The sequence below is a fragment of the Coregonus lavaretus genome (genome assembly GCF_964263955.1).
Source record: "Coregonus lavaretus genome assembly, chromosome: 7".
NCBI classification, from domain to species: Eukaryota; Metazoa; Chordata; class Actinopteri; order Salmoniformes; family Salmonidae; genus Coregonus; species Coregonus lavaretus.
The window spans coordinates 33,619,913-33,643,268 of record NC_139994.1 but is presented as its reverse complement, the minus strand read 5'-3'; the positions used below and the strand labels follow the sequence as shown (position 1 = coordinate 33,643,268).

Here is a 23,356-nt window from a genome sequence, read left to right as displayed (position 1 = left end):
CATTCATAGCATTTCATAGCCATCAGTAAATACTGTAAGTAAGCACCACTCAATCCCACAGCAATCTCTCCCACTGTCCCCTAATAGTCTCCCTTTCTCCCTCCCTCTTACCCTCCATCAAAAACACATGAGGTTGAGTCTCCTCTCCACCGCAGCAATGGATGCAAATGGAGGCGTGCATTGGGGAAACTGGCTGACATTTATGCGTCGGGTTAGAGCATGAAGCCCAACACTTTGTAATTGATTGTGGCCACGGGCAGCTCACGCTTGCCTCGCCTCTCGCTCTCTCTCTCTCCCTCCCCATATAGCCTCTCAGAATCACTGCACCTCTCTACGCCCCATTAGCATGGCTCACACACATGCACGCACACACCCCGTCCGCTCCACTGCACCCATTTTAATAACAACCTTTTAATGGGGCTGTGGTTTAGTTGAGCGCCCAGACTATCCCATCCCGGAAGCAATGCATGGAGGCTCCCATGACACAAGATGTTTATCCCACCACCCGATCGGTATAGAGATCCTATAGACATTGCTCCTATATACAAAGTTTGGTGTCTGAATGAAGTCTATAGGTCTAGAGACTCTGTGTTGGGTCAACAGTGTAAAGGGATACTTTAGGATTTTGGCAATGATGCCCTTTATCTACTTCCCCAGCATGCTAGCAGTTACCCATAGTCTCATTGCCAAAATCCCGAAGTATCTGTTTAAGAGAGGCAGAGAGAAGAGAAGAAGAAGAGAGAGGAGAGAAACAAAGCAAACAGTGGAACGAAGGAGGGAAGGAAGGAGAGAAATGAAGGAGGGAGAGATGGAGAGAAGTTGTGCTGAGTGGTATGTCCTTATTTTTGGAGGGAGGAGAGGAGTAGGGGAAGGTGCTATATAGTAATTAGCAGTTGAGCTCACCAGGGAGGCTCCATATGTAGAGGAGCCATTAGACACATAGCAGGGAGCTATGCACAGAACAGGGAGGCCATTCCGCTGACTCTGCTTGCTGCGAGCCTTTCTTTCCCCCGCACTAAACAACTTCTAAATCACCTTGTGCCGCCACCACAAGGAAGGAGCAACACAGCCAGGAAAGGTGAGGAGGCAGGAGGAGAGGCAGGGGTTGGGAGCACGTGTTAAGATCTATATTTGTCTTATGCACATGCACACACACACATGAATACATGCACACGCGTGCATACATGCACGCACATACACACACATTTTTTATGATGAAGTATGCACTCATCTACAGTAATAAGTAGCTCCTTGATAAGAAATGTGATCTGTCATTTAATTGCTAAGCTAATAATTCCCTGTTTGCCAGAAAGTGCACATTGGAGCACATATTATAGCACCTATCCTACTCTGTTAGTGCTCTGTAGTGTAGATAGCAGGCGTCTGTAGTGTACGTGCCGTCTCTCACTCGCTGATACACCAGTTTACTGTGACCTTTAAACAGGCACAGTCTGTCTTTTGCCACCGAGCACACACACACACACGCACACATACAGGCACACACATGCACACACACACCCACCCACACCCACACAAAAGGGAACAGTAATTAGCGAGGACTCCCGGGCCCCTCTGACAGGCTTTTCAGAATAGAGAGAAAGGGCAGGGTGACATTTGGGCAGCAAAGTGGCACAGTCATCATCGCCGTGCTTCACAAAATGATCAGTCGAGGTTGAGGGTTCAAATCCCTGAGCCCATAGATAGATAAAGCCTTTTGCCCCTTAGACAAGATGCTCCCATCAGATAACAGCCTTGTGTAAAGTGTTCAGGATAATACACAGCCTTTGGGATTGTGCGTCTTCAGTCTTTAGTGGCCTTGCGAGTGCCAAACACCTCTTAAGTACCAGCTATAAATTATACATTTCTACTTAGCCGGCGAGAAGGCCGATAAGCACTATTGCTTTCATAGCAAAGTGTTACTGCTTTACACCTTGAGTGGACTGGTTTCAAGCCTATTGGCATTATTTGTGTTAGTTAAATGAATAAGCCTTGTTAGATCTTAGTCTTGTTGTGAGAATAGCTGCCCTCAGGCCAGAGAGAGAGAGAGAGAGAGAGAGAGAGAGAGAGAGAGAGAGAGAGAGAGAGAGAGAGAGAGAGAGAGAGAGAGAGAGAGAGAGAGAGAGAGAGAGAGAGAGAGAGAGAGAGAGAGAGAGAGAGAGAGAGAGAGAGAGAGAGAGAGAGAGAGAGAGAGAGAGAGAGAGAGTGAGAGTGAGAGTGTGTGTGGAAGTAAGAGAGCGACAGAGAGAACGATAAAGAAACAGTTGCCCCTGGTGGCTGGGAGTAAACAAACATAGCTTTAACGGCTGCTATGTGAATCATTCCCAACCAACAATGAACTAGGCCTGCGCTGCATGCCAACCAGGCTCTGATTTCTTGGCTGCAACATACTGTATGGCCTTTCCTCTGCTTGGCGTGAGCCCCAAGATTTCCCACACGTGGAGATTTGATTTTATTAGATATTGGGATGAAAGATAGTTAGAGTTAACTACGGCCTAGAAGACAACACAGGCAAGTATAATGTATAATTTCCAATGAAAGCCTCAATGGGATTTTTTTTATTTTATGTCCGACATGGATTTACCAGTACTAACAAAAACTACTGGGTGTCCCAATCACTGGCACAAGCAGAGGAGTGGTCCAATGTATGGTGCCTCTCACTGCTGTGATAGCAGGGCTTCCTGACCTTAGAGAACAGCAGAGGAGACTGGGGATGCTGTATCCAGTACCCTGGAGAAATGGTGATGCAGCCTTATGCTTCATGACAGCTCTGTGGGTGTCTGATTCTCTGACAGGTCCTAACCTTGTTCTGTGATCCTCTATAGCTCAGTTGGTAGAGCATGGCGCTTGCTATGCCAGGATAGTGGGTTCGATTCCCTGGACCAACCATATGTGAAAAATGAATGCACGCATAACTAAGTCATTTGGATAAAAGCGTATGCTAAATGGTATATATTATTCTATACTGTACAGTACTATTGTACAGTATACTGTATATTATATAATGTGGAGCTACATTATTTTGTGCATTTTATGCACTGAGCATGTCTTGTGGCTTGTGAACATCTGCTACATTGCACTGTACTTAATGTTTGATACTCTGGTCTATATTGTACATAATTTGAGTGTCTTACTACCCAGTTTCTGCACTGAACATGCCTTGGCTTACGAGCATCTGGTGCGTTAATTAGAGAATTATGCATTTTAATTCAGTTGTCTCACAGACTCTGAGGAGCTTTGCCTCAGTGAAACATACATGTTTTTAACTGTGCTTTGGGCTGTCGTCCTTTTATCTCGCTCAGAAGGAAGGGAGTGTTCTTCCTCTCCCAGGGAACAGAACAGGCAGCGACAGTCCTCAGAGGATGTCTCTAAATCTAAATGCCAGTTTTTACTGGATATCCCTCTGATCCAATTGTGGACGACCAGGCCAGGCATGACAGAGTCTGTCAGACAGACTGACTGGTACACACGCACACACTCAGGACTCCCCCTTCCCCGCACACAAACAGACCGACTGGTACATGCAAGTCAGTGACCGAGAGTCAGAGATTTAAAAGCAGGCTCTATCGCTGGCGTCTTCCGTCATATTTAAACGGGGTCCTGAGAGACATAAACACAGGAAAAGCAGATGGCTCCCAGTGGTGGAGCCGTATGAGCTGCAATGCCATCAGCAAGGAAATGGCCGCCGCTCCCTTCGGCTTTTTTACGAGGCAGGTTTGTAAACAGTGCTAAATAAAAACCAACGGTTTGGTTTCACTGGGTATTTGGTTTCACTTTGGGACGGCAGGACCATGGCTTATTTTCTCCATTACTCTGGCTAGCTCTTGGAGTCCTGGCGTGTCCCTCGTTCTCGTCTTGGACTCCATTTTGGCTCTACTATACACTTTTGCATGTCATGCTGGTATTATAAATCCCTGTCCAGCATTTTAGCTCTAAAAAGTATCCGTTTGTTGTCTCAAGTTTTGCACACCTTTCCTTCTTTGAGTGTTCTTTTCCCATTTCAAGCACTCTACAATATCCCCTCCATCAGCGTTTACATTTTATTCTGTGCTATGCAATGAAAGATGGCAAAACGTGACTATGGCAGCATGGAAAATGACACTAATTCTGGGTAATTTACTCCATACGGAGCATGACATTTCTTACTTTACGGTGTCACCAATGCCCTGTCCAGGGTTGGCATGACAGTGGGTGGAGATAGATTGACTGCTTTGTTTGAGGGGGTATGCTATGCTGTGCGTAGTGATTAACCCTTTACTGCAGTGGGCTAAATCAGGGTCACACAGTGTTTCTTGGTAGTCTTAAACAAATCTACTTTGAAACAAAAGTATACATCTCACACACATGGTTATGGGCTTACAAAAAAGAAGACACCTGTACCATGTCAGATATAGAGTTGACAATATATTCAAATTTGAGTTTGTATCCCAATATTACACTTTATATACATCACAGAAGACTGAAATATAACAAAACCGTTTGACATAGAAACACTTGATTTTCGGCGGGTTTTTGAAAGAACGTTTATTAATTATGAAATTATAAAAAATATTAATAACATTCCTGTGACGAAGTGTGAAAGAAGGAGTCAGGCGCAGGAGGTAAAATACTGAAGTCCAGAGTTTAATCCGTTTGCATAAATCAAACGGCCCAAGCGTCAAACAAAACTGTACAAGGGAAAACATCCACCTTGGCAATAACACAGTGAAATGTAGCTCAACCGAGCTACACGCTCTCACAACAAAACAATCACTCACAAAGACAAGGGGGACAGAGGGAACACTTATACACATACTAATTAGGGGAATGAGCACCAGGTGTGTGTGATTGACAAGACATGACAAGTGGAGTGATGAGAATGGGATCGGCAGTAGCTAGTACTCCGGTGACGACGAACACCGAAGCCTGCCCAAACCAGGAGGTGGGGCAGCCTCGGTGGAAGTCGTGACAATTCCACTCATGAGGCCACTAGGTCATTTGACTGCAGGAAAGGGCTATGAAGGGTGGAGTGGCATGTGCGTGCCTGTGTGTTTGAGTGAGTAATGTAGAACAAGCAAGCTTGGCCCGCACCAACAGCATTGTGTCATTCTGGAGTGGGTTTACTTAGGGCGCTGCACAACGGCCAAGCTTCCCCTCCATTTGAAAGCCTTCAGCATGCCATTAAGTCCCTCCTGGGGCAAAGCGTCCGTCAACTTTTTTCCCTCCGAGTAGAGCTTTTTGCAAAAATGCCTCCCTGTACGGCTTTCTTGGCTTCAAGAAGACTCAGCAGAGAGCATGTCTGTTTGTGTTCATGTTAGAGATTGACAGACTTCTGGAGGTTTCGTTTGGTCAGAGGCGGATTGGATAAACTCAAACTTTTTGAGGCACTGATCCCAAAATGAAGCAGCATTTACCTGCGTGTTGCGGCAAACACTCACATTACACAGCAAGAGAGAGAGAACAAACCGTTTGAGGACCTGGAAAGTTTCACCCCCTTGCTTCTAAATATCTGTACATCAGTATCTCTGTGGAAAGGTGTAGAAGCCTTTCATGGTGGGCTGAGGTACTAAAGTACCCCAGTCTACCTCGTCTCTGACGTCAGATACCCCCAGACCTGTTGCGATGCCTAGCAGGTTCCTGGAAATGGACTGGCGCTCAGGGACTATTCTGGGGTCAGCCCACCTCTTCTGGCAGTGGAACTGCAGAAATGGAGGAGGGAAGGGAGGAGGGAATCAGGGCAAGTCATTATCTGTGTGTGGGTCCTGTCTGGAAGTCTCCTGGGGAGAGTAGACTGAAGAAAGCACTGACACGATGTGGGGAAGCCTGCTGATAGTGCGTGAGAGATCGGGCTGAGGCGACAGAGCATGTTCTCTCCATCTCCCATCTCTCACAGATAGACATACACTTAACACCTTAAACACACAAGAGGCCAGGACACAGGCATAATGGACTGACTCACATGTACATGCACATGTCACATGCACGCACGGGCACACACACACAGGCACACAAACACACACAAACCTGCCATTCGCACGTCCCCAGTTAGTGGGGTGCTCCCCTCATCAGTGCCACTACCTGGAGGGTGTTGTTTACTGTGTGGAAGTGAATGATGAGGATAGAGGTAGGGAGTGCTTCCTCTCTTTACACCCCCTATCCACAGGACACAGCAGAGAGGTCACACACACACACACAGGCTCACAGGGAGGGGTTGACACTGTGGTAAAGTAGGATTGGGAGGATGGAGATCACCTAGCTTATGCAGAAGAGTTGCACACAGAGAGGCAGTATAAGCTAAGCATGATGTGTACATTGAAATGTGATATTTTTTAGAAAAGGTTTTAGAAAATAATACAATAAAACACCATACAATAAAAAAAAAACTCTACTTCATGTCTCTTACAGATTACAAGTTACAAAGACATAACACAAATTCCAGTTACATTCATATATAAACAAAGTAAAGGATCATCATCATAGTGTGAGTTTTAAAAATCTTGTGTATTTTGAAGTTGCTTTTGGCCCCATCAAAATCAAATGCATTGTCACGGTTTCGGCCGAGGCTGCTCCTCCTCCTTGTTCGGGCAGGTTTCGGCGGTCGTCCCCCCCGGAGTACTAGCTGCCACCGATCTATGTTTCATGTTCGTTTGGTTTTGTCTTGATGTTGTACACCTGTGTCTAGTTAGTCCTCATTAGTGTCCTATTTAGTTCTCGTTGTGTGTGTCAGGTGTTGTGTGTGATTGCTCTTCTGTTTGGTGTTCTGAGCTACGTGTTTCCCTCCGTTGTTTTGGAGAGGTTTTCGCACATGTTAGTGCACCTATTGTTTGACGCCTGTGTGCACCTTTATTCTCGCCTCCGGGCTTGTTTGCTCGTGTACTACGTGAATATTTCACTAAAGTCTTTTGGACTTAGTTTCTGCGTCCTGCGCTTGATTCCTGCACCACACCCACCTTCAGCACCCCTGACATGCATCCCTGGTAATTCAGTCTTTCTGTTTCACTTTTTAATAAATATTGTTTCAATCTTTCCATGAGTTCATGCCACTTGGATCAATCTCTCTCAATTGAATGAGGTCTTACTGTTTAGCTTTAATCAGCCACCTGTCAAATATCATCTACATTATCTTCTTCCACTGTATAGGTTTCTTTTCATCATTATTCAACTTCACCCATTGGCTGAGAAACAGTACAGTGATATCATGTAGTCTTGTGCACGCACACACATACACACACAAACACACATGGCATGCATGTACAGTGAGGGAAAAAAGCTCCCTCCACAGATTTTCTATGGGATTAAGGTCTGGAGACTGGCTAGGCCACTCCAGGACCTTAATGTGCTTCTTCTTGAGCCACTCTTTTGTTGTATTTGACCCCCTCTCAATCAGAAAGAGTTCTGGCTCCCAGGTGTCTTTTATACAGGTAACGAGCTGGGATTAGGAGCACACTCTTAAAGGGAGTGCTCCTAATCTCAGTTTGTTACCTGTATAAAAGACACCTGTCCACAGAAGCAATCAATCAATCAGATTCCAAACTCTTCACCATGGCCAAGACCAAAGAGCTCTCCAAGGATGTCAGGGACAAGATTGTAGATCTACACAAGGCTGGAATGGGCTACAAGACCATCGCCAAGCAGCTTGGTGAGAAGGTGACAACAGTTGGTGCGATTATTCGCAAAAAGAAGAAACACAAAATAACTGTCAATCTCCCTCGGCCTGGGGCTCCATGCAAGATCTCACCTCGTGGAGTTGCAATGATCATGAGAACGGTGAGGAATCAGCCCAGAACTACACGGGAGGATCTTGTCAATGATCTCAAGGCAGCTGGGACCATAGTCACCAAGAAAACAATTGGTAACACACTACGTCGTGAAGGACTGAAATCCTGCAGAGCCCGCAAGGTCCCCCTGCTCAAGAAAGCACATAGACAGGCCCGCCTGAAGTTTGCCAATGAACATCTGAATGATTCAGAGGAGAACTGGGTGAAAGTGTTGTGGTCAGAAGAGACCAAAATCGAGCTCTTTGGCGTCAACTCAACTCGCCATGTTTGGAGGAGGAGGAATGCTGCCTATGACCCCAATAACACCATCCCCACCGTCAAACATGGAGATGGAAACATTATGCTTTGGGGGTGTTTTTCTGCTAAGGGGACAGGACAACTTCACCGCATCAAAGGGACGATGGACGGGGCCATGTACCGTCAAATCTTGGGTGAGAACCTCCTTCCCTCAGCCAGGGCATTGAAAATGGGTCGTGGATGGGTATTCCAGCATGACAATGACCCAAAACACACGGCCAAGGCAACAAAGGAGTGGCTCAAGCAGAAGCACATTAAGGTCCTGGAGTGGCCTAGCCAGTCTCCAGACCTTAATCCCATAGAACATCTGTGGAGGGAGCTGAAGGTTCGAGTTGCCAAACATCAGCCTCGAAACCTTAATGACTTGGAGAAGATCTGCAAAGAGGAGTGGGACAAAATCCCTCCTGAGATGTGTGCAAACCTGGTGGCCAACTACAAGAAACGTCTGACCTCTGTGATTGCCAACAAAGGTTTTGCCACCAAGAACTAAGTCATGTTTTGCAGAGGGGTCAAATACTTATTTCCCTCATTAAAATGCAAATCAATTTATAACATTTTTGACATTTGTTTTTCTGGATTTTGTTGTTGTTATTCTGTCTCTCACTGTTCAAATAAACCTACCATTAAAATTATAGACTGATCATGTCTTTGTCAGTGGGCAAACATACAAAATCAGCAGGAGATCAAATACTTTTTCCCCTCATTGTAACTAGCACATACTCTATCAAGAAATCTCAAACATCTTTTGAGTAATCTCCAACAGCTTGCAGGTGCATTTCTTTAGGAAAAAATCTGAGGAAGACACACACACACATATACACACACAGTGATATGCCATTCTAATGTCACCATCTGAGGGAAGGATCAACCCAAACTATGGCTATGTTTCATGGAGCCGCATAATGATGTTTTATCACACTTAAACGTCATGTTCAGATTTCCCCACATATTCAACTCGCTCTGGAAATGTTTGTGTCAGTTAAAGGAGGGTTGATATGCCATTTTTTCCTCCTCCGTCTCTTTTCAAGATCTTACGTTTCTCACTTAAGTCCTCCTTTTCAGTGTTATCATTCCACCCGAGGCTCTCCAAAGCAGCTTTGATATTGAAAGCAGACCCGGCATGAAAGGCATGGGGTTAGGGGAATGTAAATGGTGAGATCTTCCCGGTAACGAATACACTGCACCGCTTCATGGCTGCAGCTTCTATAGATCCTTCATAGTCTTTCCATCTGACAAAAGTGAGTCGGAAATTGATATGTGAGAATGTTTTGATTCATTGGGATGGAATTGGGTCAATTGAAATATATACAGTGGGGAAAAAAAGTATTTAGTCAGCCACCAATTGTGCAAGTTCTCCCACTTAAAAAGATGAGAGAGGCCTGTCATTTTCATCATAGGTACACGTCAACTATGACAGACAAATTGAGAAAAAAAAATCCAGAAAATCACATTGTAGGATTTTTTATGACTTTATTTGCAAATTATGCTGGAAAATAAGTATTTGGTCACCTACAAACAAGCAAGATTTCTGGCTCTCACAGACCTGTAACTTCTTCTTTAAGAGTCTCCTCTGTCCTCCACTCGTTACCTGTATTAATGGCACCTGTTTGAACTTGTTATCAGTATAAAATACACCTGTCCACAACCTCAAACAGTCAAATACTTATTTCCCTCATTAAAATGCAAATCAATTTATAACATTTTTGACATGCGTTTTTCTGGATTTTGTTGTTGTTATTCTGTCTCTCACTGTTCAAATAAACCTACCATTAAAATTATAGACTGATCATGTCTTTGTCAGTGGGCAAACGTACAAAATCAGCAGGGGATCAAATACTTTTTTCCCTCACTGTATATATACCAGTCAAAAGTTTGGACACACCTACTGATTCCAGGATTTTTCTTAATTTATACTATTTTCTACATTATAGAATAATAGTGAAGACTTCAAAACTATGAAATAACACATGTGGAATCATGTAGTAACCAAAAAAGTGATAAACAAATCAAAATATTTTATATTTGAGATTCTTCAAAGTAGCCACCCTTTGCCTTGATGACAGCTTTGCACACTATTATAGTTTTCCCACTTGCCTATCGTTACCTTTATCTAATTAATTGAGGTCTTTCACCATATTCATGGCCATATGTTACAACACTGCTTTTAGCAAATACATATTTAATGAGTTTATTCCAATTAGGGGAGGGGTGGTAAGGTTAGGGGAAAATAATAAAGAAGGAAAATATATATTTTTAAATATATATATATATATATTTACAAAATAGAATATATATGGGGAATTGGAAATGATGCAGACAATTACATTGATAGAAACCACAATCTATCTGCTATTAAAGCTGATCTACCCCCTGAAAAAAAAAAGAAATACAAAGAAATACACTTGTCTGTGTGCACGGCCCTGGACACATCAGTTACTGACACACTACACCGAAGCATGCTGTGACTCAGTAAGCTTTCCACCGGCACTGTTTCTGCCAAGGCACCACATGCCTACCACCCCAGTGAATTTGGGCATAACCCTCCTCCACCACCACCAACAGTCTGTCTCTCTGTACTCGAAAACAGCTTGAGATTCCCATGAAGTTGGGCAAAAATAGCCATCTTCCACCAATCTGTCCCTACGCCCCCTCCTTCAAAAAGCACACACACACGCAGGCAGGCACACACACGCACTCTTTCTATATTTCTCTCTTTCTCCTCTCCGTTAATGAGTCCCTAGAGGGTTCCATCCTCAAAAGCGTTCTTCAGACGTCATTACAGCCAGGATGGCTTCAAAGATCCTCAATGCTACATTAGCATGACAGGGGCTACCTGCAGTGATAGCATGAGACATTAGCCTACTGTGCTATTACTAATGGGATGTGCCTGACTTTCTACATAGCCGTGGGAGACTAATTCTGTCTGGACACTGTCTAGACTCAGTTCATATGCAAGATAGGATATAGTGAAATATGTGAATTATATGAGGTTTGACCCTCCTGTAGTGTACCTTCTCTCAAAAATGAAAATGTGGTTGACTCTATAGTATACGGTTCACGTGTTGGCTTTCGAAGGTCACAGATGGTGATCGAGATTACAGGACTGCTCATTTGCTTGCCATATACAGTTGAAGTTGGAAGTTTACATACACCTTAGCAAAATACATTTAAACTCAGTTTCTCACAATTCCTGACATTTAATCCTAGTAAATATTCCCTGTCTTAGGTCAGTTAGGATCACCACTTTATTTTAAGAATGTGAAATGTCTGAATAATAGTAGAGAAATTGATTTCTTTCAGCTTTTATTTATTTCATCACATTCCCAGTGGGTCAGAAGTTTACATACACTCAATTAGTATTTGGTAGCATTGCCTTTAAATTGTTTAACTTGGGTCAAACGTTTCGAGTAGCCTTCCACAAACTTCCCACAATAAGTTGGGTGAATTTTGGCCCATTCCTCCTGACAGAGCTGGTGTAACTGAGTCAGGTTTGTAGGCCTCCTTGCTCGCACACGCTTTTGCAGTTCTGCCCACAAATGTTCTATAGGATTGAGGACAGGGCTTTGTGATGGCCACTCCAATACCTTGACTTTGTTGTCCTTAAGCCATTTGCCACAACTTTGGAAGTATGCTTGGGGTCATTGTCCATTTTGGAAGACCCATTTGGAAGACCCATTTGCGACCAAGTTTTAACTTCCTGACTGATGTCTTGAGATGTTGCTTCAATATATCCACATAATTTTCCTTCCTCATGATGCCATCTATTTTGTGAAGCGCACCAGTCCCTCCTGCAGCAAAGCACCCCCACAGCATGATGCTGCCACCCCCGTGCTTCACGGTTGGGATGGTGTTCTTCGGCTTGTAAGCTATCCCCTTTTTCCTCCAAACATAACGATGGTCATTATGGCCAAACAGTTCTATTTTTGTTTCATCAGACCAGAGGACATTTCTCCAAAAAGTACGATCTTTGTCCCCATGTGCAGTTGCAAACCGTAGTCTGGCTTTTATATGGCGGTTTTGGAGCAGTGCTGATCGCCCTTTCAGGTATATTTACTGTGGATATAGATACTTTTGTACCTGTTTCCTCCAGCATCTTCACAAGGTCATTTGCTGTTGTTCTGGGATTGATTTGCACTTTAATCTCTAGGAGACAGGACGCGTCTCTTTCCTGAGCAGTATGATGTCTGCGTGGTCCCATGGTGTTTATACTTGCGTACTATTGTTTGTACAAATGAACGTGGTACCTTCAGGCATTTGGAAATTGCTCCCAAGGATGAACCAGACTTGTGGTCTATAATTTTTTTTCTGAGGTCTTGGCTCATTTCTTTTGATTTTCCCATGATGTCAAGCAAAGAGGCACTTAGTTTGAAGGTAGGCCTTGAAATACATCCACAGGTACACCTCCTCCAATTGACTCAAATTATGTCAATTAGGCTATCAGAAGCTTCTAAAGCCATGACATCATTTTCTGGAATTTTCCAAGCTGTTTAAAGGCACAGTCAACTTAGTGTATGGAAACTTCTGACCCACTGGAATTTTGATACAGTGAATTAGAAGTGAAATAATCTGTCTGTAAACAACTGTTGGAAAAATGACTTGTGTCATGCACAAAGTAGATGTCCTAACCGACATGCCAAAACTATAGTTTGTTAACAAGAAATTTGTGGAGTGGTTGAAAAACTAGTTTTAATGACTCCAACCTAAGTGTATGTAAACTTCCGACTTCAACTGTACGTGGCTATAAATGCTAACAGGGAATGTATCATCAATCTATTCACAAATAAGTTCACATCACTTATATAAAATGCACAATTACATGACTGTAAGTGGCCCTGGATATGCGTGTTTGCTAAGTGACTAAAATAATGGATGTAAAATAATTTTGTTCTCCCGAGTGGCGCAGTGGTCTAAGGCACTGCATCTCAGTGCTAGCTGTGCCACTAGAGATCCTGGTTTGAATCCAGGCTCTGTTGTAGCCGGCCGCGACCGGGAGACCCATGGGGCGGCGCACAATTGGCCCAGCGTCGTCCAGGGTAGGGGAGGGAATGGCCGGCAGGGATGTAGCTCAGTTGGTAGAGCATGGTGTTTGCAACGCCAGGGTTGTGGGTTCGATTCCCATGGGGGGCCAGTATGAAACATAAAATTAAAATAATGTATGCACTCACTAACTGTAAGTCGCTCTGGATAAGAGTGTCTGCTAAATGACTTAGATGTAAATGACTTCCATTTTTTTTTTTTTTTTTTATGTAGATGTCAAATGTATTTACAGTAAGTGCTTCACCAGTTAGTGGTTAGTTAGTCAAATCATATGCTGTTTCTGTGGTTGCTGCCGCTCAGGCCTCTGTCAGACCCTGATCAGGCTGTGTGGGATGGGTAGGGATGTGGCAGGAGGGCCTTACGTCCTGCGTTCCCTGGCAGCTGTCTGACCCACGAGGGCACTGCCCAACCCAGCCTGGCACAGGAACCCAGCAGGACCCGTCAGTCAAAGGACCACAGAGTCACACATTACCCATGACACCACCACCACCCATCCTCCTGAAAGTCACCAGAGGACTGACACACAGTGAGATGTGGAAAGTGATGGGTGAGATTCTGTCTCGTAAGAGGAAATATCAGAGATGCCAATCTTCATTTGCTAACTTTGTCTTCAACTTACTTTTTTTGTAGAATGGAGAGAGAGAGAATGAGAGGGAGAGAGAAAAAAAGAGGTCTCCAGTTTCATGTTTTTATTGACATGTGCACAAGTACAGTGAAATGCCTTTTTTGCTTGCTCTTTCCCAACAGTGCAGCAATCAATATCAATTGATACGGGTCAAAAAGAAAGGCTTTTTGCAAGGACATCATCATGTCATCTATCTCCAACCAAATTATACATACAGTGCATTCGGAAAGTACTCAGACCCCTTTACTTTTTCCACATTTTGTTACGTTACAGGCTTATTCTAAAATTGATTACATTGAGTTTTTTCGGCATCAATCTACACACAATACCCCATAATGACAAAGCGAAAACAGGTTTTTAGAAAATGTAGCAAATTTATAATAAATAAAAAACAGAAATACCTTTTGCTCTGAGACTCGAAATTGAGCGCTGATGCATCCATTGATAATCCTTGGTGTTTCTACAACTTGATTGGAGTCCACCTGTGGTAAATTCAATTGATTGGACATGATTTGGAAAAGCACACACCTGTCTACAGTGGGGAAAAAAAGTATTTAGTCAACCACCAATTGTGCAACTTCTCCCACTTAAAAAGATGAGAGAGGCCTGTAATTTTTTATCATAGGTACACGTCAACTATGACAGACAAAATGAGAAAAAAATATCAGGAAAATCACATTGTAGGATTTTTTATGAATTTATTTGCAAATTATGGTGGAAAATAAGTATTTGGTCAATAACAAAAGTTTCTCAATACTTTGTTATATACCCTTTGTTGGCAATGACACAGGTCAAAAGTATTCACAAGGTTTTCACACACTGTTGCTGGTATTTTGGCCTATTCCTCCATGCAGATCTCCTCTAGAGCAGTGATGTTTTGGGGCTGTCGCTGGGCAACACGGACTTTCAACTCCCTCCAAAGATTTTCTATGGGGTTGAGATCTGGAGACTGGCTAGGCCACTCCAGGACCTTGAAATGCTTCTTACGAAGCCACTCCTTCGTTGCCCGGGCGGTGTGTTTGGGATCATTGTCATGCTGAAAGACCCAGCCACGTTTCATCTTCAATGCCCTTGCTGATGGAAGGAGGTTTTCACTCAAAATCTCACGATACATGGCCCCATTCATTCTTTCCTTTACACGGATCAGTCGTCCTGGTCCCTTTGCAGAAAAACAGCCCCAAAGCATGATGTTTCCACCCCCATGCTTCACAGTAGGTATGGTGTTCTTTGGATGCAACTCAGCATTCTTTGTCCTCCAAACACGACGAGTTGAGTTTTTACCATCTGACCATATGACATTCTCCCAATCCTCTTCTGGATCATCCAAATGCACTCTAGCAAACTACAGACGGGCCGGGCATGTACTGGCTTAAGCAGGGGGACATGTCTTGCACTGCAGGATTTGAGTCCCTGGCGGCGTAGTGTGTTACTGATGGTAGGCTTTGTTACTTTGGTCCCAGCTCTCTGCAGGTCATTCACTAGGTCCCCCCGTGTGGTTCTGGGATTTTTGCTCACCGTTCTTGTGATCATTTTGACCCCACGGGGTGAGATCTTGCGTGGAGCCCCAGATCGAGGGAGATTATCAGTGGTCTTGTATGTCTTCCATTTCCTAAGAATTGCTCCCACAGTTGATTGCTTCAAACCAAGCTGCTTACCTATTGCAGATTCAGTCTTCCCAGCCTGGTGCTGGTCTACAATTTTGTTTCTGGTGTCCTTTGACAGCTCTTTGGTCTTGGCCATAGTGGAGTTTGGAGTGTGACTGTTTGAGGTTGTGGACAGGTGTCTTTTATACTGATAACAAGTTCAAACAGGTGCCATTAATACAGGTAACGAGTGGAGGACAGAGGAGCCTCTTAAAGAAGAAGTTACAGGTCTGTGAGAGCCAGAAATCTTGCTTGTTTGTAGGTGACCAAATACTTTTTTTCCACCATAATTTGCAAATAAATTCATAAAAAATCCTACAATGTGATTTTCTGGATTTTCTTTTCTCAATTTGTCTGTCATAGTTGACGTGTACCTATGATGAAAATTACAGGCCTCTCTCGTCTTTTTAAGTGGGAGAACTTGCACAATTGGTGGCTGACTAAATACTTTTTTTCCCCACTGTATATTAAGTCCCACAGTTGACAGTGCATGTCAGAGCAAAAAACAAGCCATGAGGTTGAAGGAATTATCCGTAGAGCTCCGAGACAGGTTTGTGTCGAGGCACAGATATGGGGAAGGGTACCAAAAATGTTCTGCAGCATTGAAGGTCCCCAAGAACACAGTGGCCTCCATCATTATTAAATGGAAGAAGTTTAGAACCACCAAGACTCTTCCTAGATCTGGCCGCCCGGCCAAACTGAGCAATCGGGGGAGAAGGGCCTTGGTCAGGGAGGTGACCTAGAACCCGATGAACACTCTGACAGAGCTCCAGAGATCCTCTGTAGAGATGGGAGAACCTTCCAGAAGGACAACCATCTTCGCAGCACTCTACTAATCAGGCCTTTTATGGTAGAGTGGCCAGATGGAAGCCACTCCTCAGTAAAAGCACATGACAGCCCCTTTGGAGTTTGCCAAAAGGCACCTAAAGGACTCTCAGACCATGAGAAACAAGATTCTCTGGTCTGATGAAACCAAGATTGCCAAGCATCACGTCTGGAGGAAACCTGGCACAATCCCTATGGTAAAGCATGGTGGTGGCAGCATCATGCTGTGCAGATGTTTTTCAGTGGCAGTAACTGGGAGACAAGTCAGGATCGAGGGAAATATGAACGGAGCAAAGTACAGAGAGATCCTTGATGAAAACCTGTTCCTGAGCGCTTAGGACCGCAGACTGGTGCGAAGGTTCACCTTCCAACAGGACAACGACCCTAAGCACACAGCCAAGACAACGCAGGAGTGGCTTCGGGACAAGTTTCTGAATGCCCTTGAGTGGCCCAGCCAGAGCCCGGACTTGAACCTGATTTAACATCTCTGGAGAGACCTGAAAATAGCTGTGCAGCGACGCTCCTCATCCAACCTGACAGAGCTTGAAAGGATCTGCAGAGAAGAATGGGAGAAACTCCCCAAATACAGGTGTGCTAAGCTTGTAGCGTCATACCCAAGAACACTCAAGGCTGTAATCGCTGCCAAAGGTGCTTCAACAAAGTACTGAGTAAAGGATCTGAAAACTTATGTAAATGTAATATTTCCGTTTGTTATTTGTAATACATTTGCAAAAATTTATAAAAACCAGTTTTTGCTTTGTCATTATGGGGTATTGTGTGTAGATTGATGAGGGGAAAAATCGATTTAATCCATTTTAGAATAAGGCTGTAACGTAACAAAATGTGGAAAAATTCAAGGGGTCTGAATACTTTTCCGAATGCATAGGATCCTAATTTGAGCCATTTTGCTACAGCAGGAAAATAATCCTGCAGCAACAGAAAATCTGAATTATTATGTGGATTATAATTCATGGACATTTTTGTAGGGGTTGATGCATTTTTCATAAGGGAAAATGAAGTCTGAAATTTCTAACTGTAAATTACCAACTTCAGAAGCTGTTTTAGACCTCAGATACACTACAAGTTTAAAATGTTGTGGATTGCAGGTTGATCAAATTAAGATCCTACATCTGTACAACAGACAATGACCTTGTTTGTTTGGCCTGCTGGTGAGAGGAGAGCAGGAGGAAATGTATGACTGTCATTGACTGGAGGCACAGGGAGACCACCGGGTCTCCTCTTCGACCTGCTACGTTCGTCAAGAAACCAAGGCAACAATTCACATGTAATTAGCCAGCCCCTCGTTAAGGCCTGACCTTAAATCCACACGGCAATAATATCCCTTAAAGTGCACACATGCACACAAACACATACACACACACACCATTATTACATAACAGGGCGAAATATTTTTTCCCTTTTTTTTATAAACATTTATCAAAGAATTAAAGTTTGGGGAGAGAGGAAGATTAATATTGGGCAAAAGCAAGCCAGCAAAAAAACGACACTAGTGGAATTTAATGAGTTTTGAGGTGTCCGGGGAGTCCGTGGCTCGCGCCGGCGTGCTAATTACACTCTGTAACTAACAGAGAGCGAGACAAATGCGATGTGGAAGACAAAGGCGAGGAGCAGTCGTCCACCAAGCAAGAGGAAACAAAAGTGCTGCATAGACAAACCACACATTCTAATCCACATGGAGACACCCAGAGAGGAGAGGAGGTGGACTACTCATTGTTCACTTCCTGTGTTGTGTGTTCTCTTTAACACCCCCATGCTAATAGATCAGTGATGAGATGCACACTAGGACGATGAGACGTACATGCGGTTTGAACGAGACGTACACCCAGTGCCGATGAGACGTACACAGTGATAGGGAGGGAACCTGACAAAGAGCTCTCTATTAGCCTTGGAACACGTGATAGAAACAAGTACCAGGAAATGTTGTTTTGTAAAAGGGTCAATGAGTGGGAGTCAGGAGATAATTGAATCAACCTTTTGGTGACTTCCCGTTGTCACGGCTCTTTAGCTGGGTAAACAAACACACTGACTGACACGTAAACACCCCACCTCCCTGTGGACTCGACACTGCTACACTGCCCCCTGCTGGTGAGGAGGACAACTGAGGCGCAGGACCCTGTCGTTCAGTGGAACTGACAAGGGCCCTGTTTGCTTCCAGTGTGTCTCTCTTTCATTAAGTCCCCATCACCTGCAGGGAATCCATACACTGCGTCCCACGCCTCAGTGGCCACACAACAGTACATAAACCGAAGACAATCAGACCGACTTTCAAGTGTGACTTTCAACAGAATGAAACCTGCCTGGGTTGTTGCCCTCCCTCGCCAACTTGGGAGGAAATATGCTTTTGGCAGGGTTTATATTATACTTGCCCTCGTACGGAGAGATTCTAACCTTTAATATTCTGGCCTCGTATCAGCAAGTGTGTATATCCAGTTTTCATCATTCGATGTACAGATATTACACCCTTGGTGTATTTCGAGTTTTCATCATACGATGTGTAGATATCAAACCCCTAGTCCCTCTAGTCTGCTGCCTGAAATCTGTATGCATACAGTGACTGTGATACCACGTGTGCTTGCATGTCAAATGAGTGGATTAAATCTCCATGAATTAGATCAATTAATTCAATTGAGCTCATGTATACAGTGAGGGAAAAAAGTATTTGATCCCCTGCTGATTTTGTACGTTAAAGCTGGAATGGGCTACAAGACCATCGCCAAGCAGCTTGGTGAGAAGGTGACAACAGTTGGTGCGATTATTCGCAAATGGAAGAAACACTAAAGAACTGTCAATCTCCCTCGGCCTGGGGTGCCATGCAAGATCTCACCTCGTGGAGTTGCAACGATCATGGGAACGGTGAGGAATCAGCCCAGAACTACACGGGAGGATCTTGTCAATGATCTCAAGGCAGCTGGGACCATAGTCACCAAGAAAACAATTGGTAACACACCACGCCGTGAAGGACTGAAATCCTGCAGCGCCCGCAAGGTCCCCCTGCTCAAGAAAGCACATATACAGGCCCGTCTGAAGTTTGCCAATGAACATCTGAATGATTCAGAGGAGAACTGGGTGAAAGTGTTGTGGTCAGATGAGACCAAAATCGAGCTCTTTGGCATCAACTCAACTCGCCGTGTTTGTAGGAGGAGGAATGCTGCTTATGACCCCAAGAACACCATCCCCACCGTCAAACATGGAGGTGGAAACATTATGCTTTAGGGGTGTTTTTCTGCTAAGGGGACAGGACAACTTCACCGCATCAAAGGGACGATGGACGGGGCCATGTACCGTCAAATCTTGGGTGAGAACCTCCTTCTCTCAGCCAGGGCATTGAAAATGGGTCGTGGATGGGTATTCCAGCATGACAATGACCCAAAACACACGGCCAAGGCAACAAAGGAGTGGCTCAAGAAGAAGCACATTAATGTCCTGGAGTGGCCTAGCCAGTCTCCAGACCTTAATCCCATAGAAAATCTGTGGAGGGAGCTGAAGGTTCGAGTTGCCAAACATCAGCCTCAAAACCTTAATGACTTGGAGAAGATCTGCAAAGAGGAGTGGAACAAAATCCCTCCTGAAATGTGTGCAAACCTGGTGGCCAAGTACGAGAAACGTCTGACCTCTGTGATTGCCAACAAGGGTTTTGCCACCAAGTACTAAGTCATGTTTTGCAGAGGGGTCAAATACTTATTTCCCTCATTAAAATGCAAATCAATTTATAACATTTTTGACATGCGTTTTTCTGGATTTTGTTGTTGTTATTCAGTCTCTCACTGTTCAAATAAACCTACCATTAAAATTATAGACTGATCATGTCTTTGTCAGTGGGCAAACTTACAAAATCAGCAGGGGATCAAATACTTTTTTCCCTCACTGTATGTAGTGTGTTTAGGTAATTGAAATCATGCCTTTACCTGACATGCTGCCTGAACATTTTGCCAACATACGACAACACTCAAACCTTTTGTGTGTGTGTGTGTGTGTGTGTGTGTGTGTGTGTTTGCCTCACTGTGTTTCAAGGAATCCTGGCTATTTTATTAATGCCAGGACAACAGAATGCGTGACTGCATGACTGCACCGGCCCTCTTCTGCTCTCCTCTCCCCCTCTGTCTCGTGTTCACCTCTTCCAGTGGATTTTCCGTGCGGAAAAGCCCTGTAGCCCCGTTTGCATTCCTTTCCAACTAAGCCGGGCATCATCTGATTCCAATTAGTGTAATTATAGCAGCGGGGGATGTGGGGGCGTTGCGCTGCCTGCACAAATGCAGCTAGCACATAGCAGTCACATGAGGCCATACCACTGGAAACAACAACAACACAACAACCACAATTTCTGTTAGGCTGTATGCTATAGCAGTAATGGTAGAGAGACAACGGGAAAGGCACTTGACAGGGTGTGGTGAAAAAGTATGCTATCGGCGTTGATCGTTATCCCTTTATCTTTGTGTTGGGTCTTGTAAATGGACATGGTGTCACCAGTCATGGTTGACACCTGTATCCCCCAAAGCCTCCTCTGATGTCATCACACGGTGACACAATCCCTCATGTCTGCTGCCAGGTTGCGAGTCATGGTGCTGTCACAGCCCAGTGCCCATGAAGAGATGCTGAGTACCAGGATGCCAACATTTACTGTACTACCGGGTACAGTAAAGCAGGTTGACGTTTTTTAGGATGAATGATCTGGTGGCAGCCTCCGAGGTCCTAAACACTGCTGGTTTGCCAGTTGACCAACTTTAGCAATTCTCCTCATTCTTAATCCCATTGTCCAAGTCAAGAGATTTATAGTGTGACTCTACAAGGCAAATCAAGAGAAGAATATTATAGAAGTATTTTACAAGTATTCACACGGGGTGAAACATTACAAATGACCATTTGCTAGGTTTTTGCGCAGCAGCGTAATATGACCAGTTTTCTCCACACGTTGTGGTGGAGATGAAAGGCCGATTCAAGTGCTGTCTTCAAACAGCAGGCCTTGTTAATGATGCACACACACTTGAATTAAGACCTCATTAGATGTTGCCATGATAAAGGATTGATGAGTTCACATTTTCTAACAAAGGCTTATTAACTGAAGAATTTATAGACTGTGTATAACAGTGAAATGCTTACTTACGGGCCCATTCCAACAATGCTGAGAAAAAAAAAGAGAAATAGTAGACAACATTTAAAATAGAAAAAATTATATGTGTGGAGTAAGTGAGAGCAGTATTTGATATGTAAACAGTGGTATATCATGTGCATCAAGAAAGCTATGTGGAGGCTTGGCATAAAATGTTCAGTGTAGTCGGGCCAATGTTCAGTGTGTCTGGTGGATCGATTAGAACCTTAGATGTATGTAACTCATAACTAATTGAATGCCAATATTCCAATTTGTGGAGTATATGTGCAATTCAAAATAGAGATCACTTCACTCTTCAAGACAATTGTAAATTGTTGCCAAAGTGTGTGACATCACAATGAAATGGGGACAGTCTCACCACTCTCCTCCTTGACCCCTGACCTCAGTTCAAAATTACATCACTTAATGGGCATCCATCCAAACCTCCCCTCTATCCTTCACTGAGGACCAGAGGTCCCTAATTATGTCTCTTATACACACTGTGATCTGGACGTTCACCTCCTATCTCCCATCTTCGTCATGACCAATTTGTCTAGATGCTTTAATGTTGGAGGGCCGCTAAACGAGAGCCCTTCCGTCATGCATGTCTTCCCTCCCGCTCACAAACACACACACACACACACACACACGCACGCACGCACGCACGCACGCACGCACGCACGCACGCACGCACACACACACACACACACACACACACACACACACACACACACACACACACACACACACACACACACACACACACACACACACACACACACACACACACACACACACACACACACACACACACACACACACACACACACACACACACACACACACACACACACCCACCCACCCACAGCGAGCTGTTGTTGAGACATGGGGAGATCTCAGTGAGACACAAGGGTGGGTCGTTAGTTTGTTAGTTCACTCAGTGTATCATCAGTGTCCATGACAAGCACATTATCTATCTCCTCCAGCCTCTAACAGCACCACTTCTCTTACAGGCCATTTAGATGCTAATTAGACTGTTACAAGCAGCCGTCCAGCCCCTCAACATAGGTCATCTGGTGCTATTGAGCCAATGAGACACTACAGTCATACAGCAACAATGATCTCCTGCTGGTCTGACTCTGTCTGAAGGAATGTGGCGCTTTGAGGTGAACACAGGGAAATTGCAAATAAGTATTTGTTTTGTCAATTTGGTGTGTTATCACGATTTATACAGATAGGATTGACTCTGATTCCGTCATCGGTCTTGGGTCTGTATTGACAGTTATGGGCATCCACTTTGGAAAAATCCTCTGGGTCCACTTTTAACATTTTGTTATATACATATTTTACCCAAATAAATTCATAAATTATAACTGTGACGGAGGCGCAGGAGTGTAAAGAAGGAATATGCTTTATTCAGCCCAAGGTAGTCCGCAGCAATGCGTAAACACGATCCCAGTGCGACTTAAATGCGTACTGGGAACCAAACATACACGGGTAAATATTCCAGGTGATAAAATAACAAAAGGCTCAACAGAGCTAGCGATACCTCCACAAAGTAACAATCACACACAAAGACAAGGGGGAGCAGAGGGAACACTTATACAGGTACTGATGAGGGGATATGAACCAGGTGTGTGTAATAAACATGACAAAATAAATGGAATGATGAGATGAGGAACGGCAGTGACTAGAAGGCCGGTGATGACGAACGCCGAAGCCTGCCCGAACAAGGAGAGGAGGCAGCTTCGGAGGAAGTCGTGACAGTGACAAAAGAAAAACGAATTGTTTTATAAATGTCATAGGTTCTATATACAGTTGAAGTCGGAAGTTTACATACACCTTAGCCAAATACATTTAAAACTCTGTTTTTCACAATTCCTGACATTTAATCAGAGTAAAAATTCCCTGTCTTAGGTCAGTTAGGATCACCACTTTATTTTAAGAATGTGAAATGTCAGAATAGTAGTACAGAGAAAGATTTATTTAAGCTTTTATTTCTTTCATCACATTCCCAGTGGGTCAGAAGTTTACATACAATCAATTAGTATTTGGTAGCATTGCCTTT

At 44.0% G+C, this 23,356-nt stretch overlaps 1 protein-coding gene across 1 annotated transcript in view; it reads left to right on the top strand.

Moving 5' to 3' along the window:
* Positions 1-23,356, top strand: part of rbms3 (RNA binding motif, single stranded interacting protein) — a 272,924-nt gene that overhangs the window by 108,923 nt on the left and 140,645 nt on the right. The gene's annotated exons all lie outside the window — the stretch shown is intronic.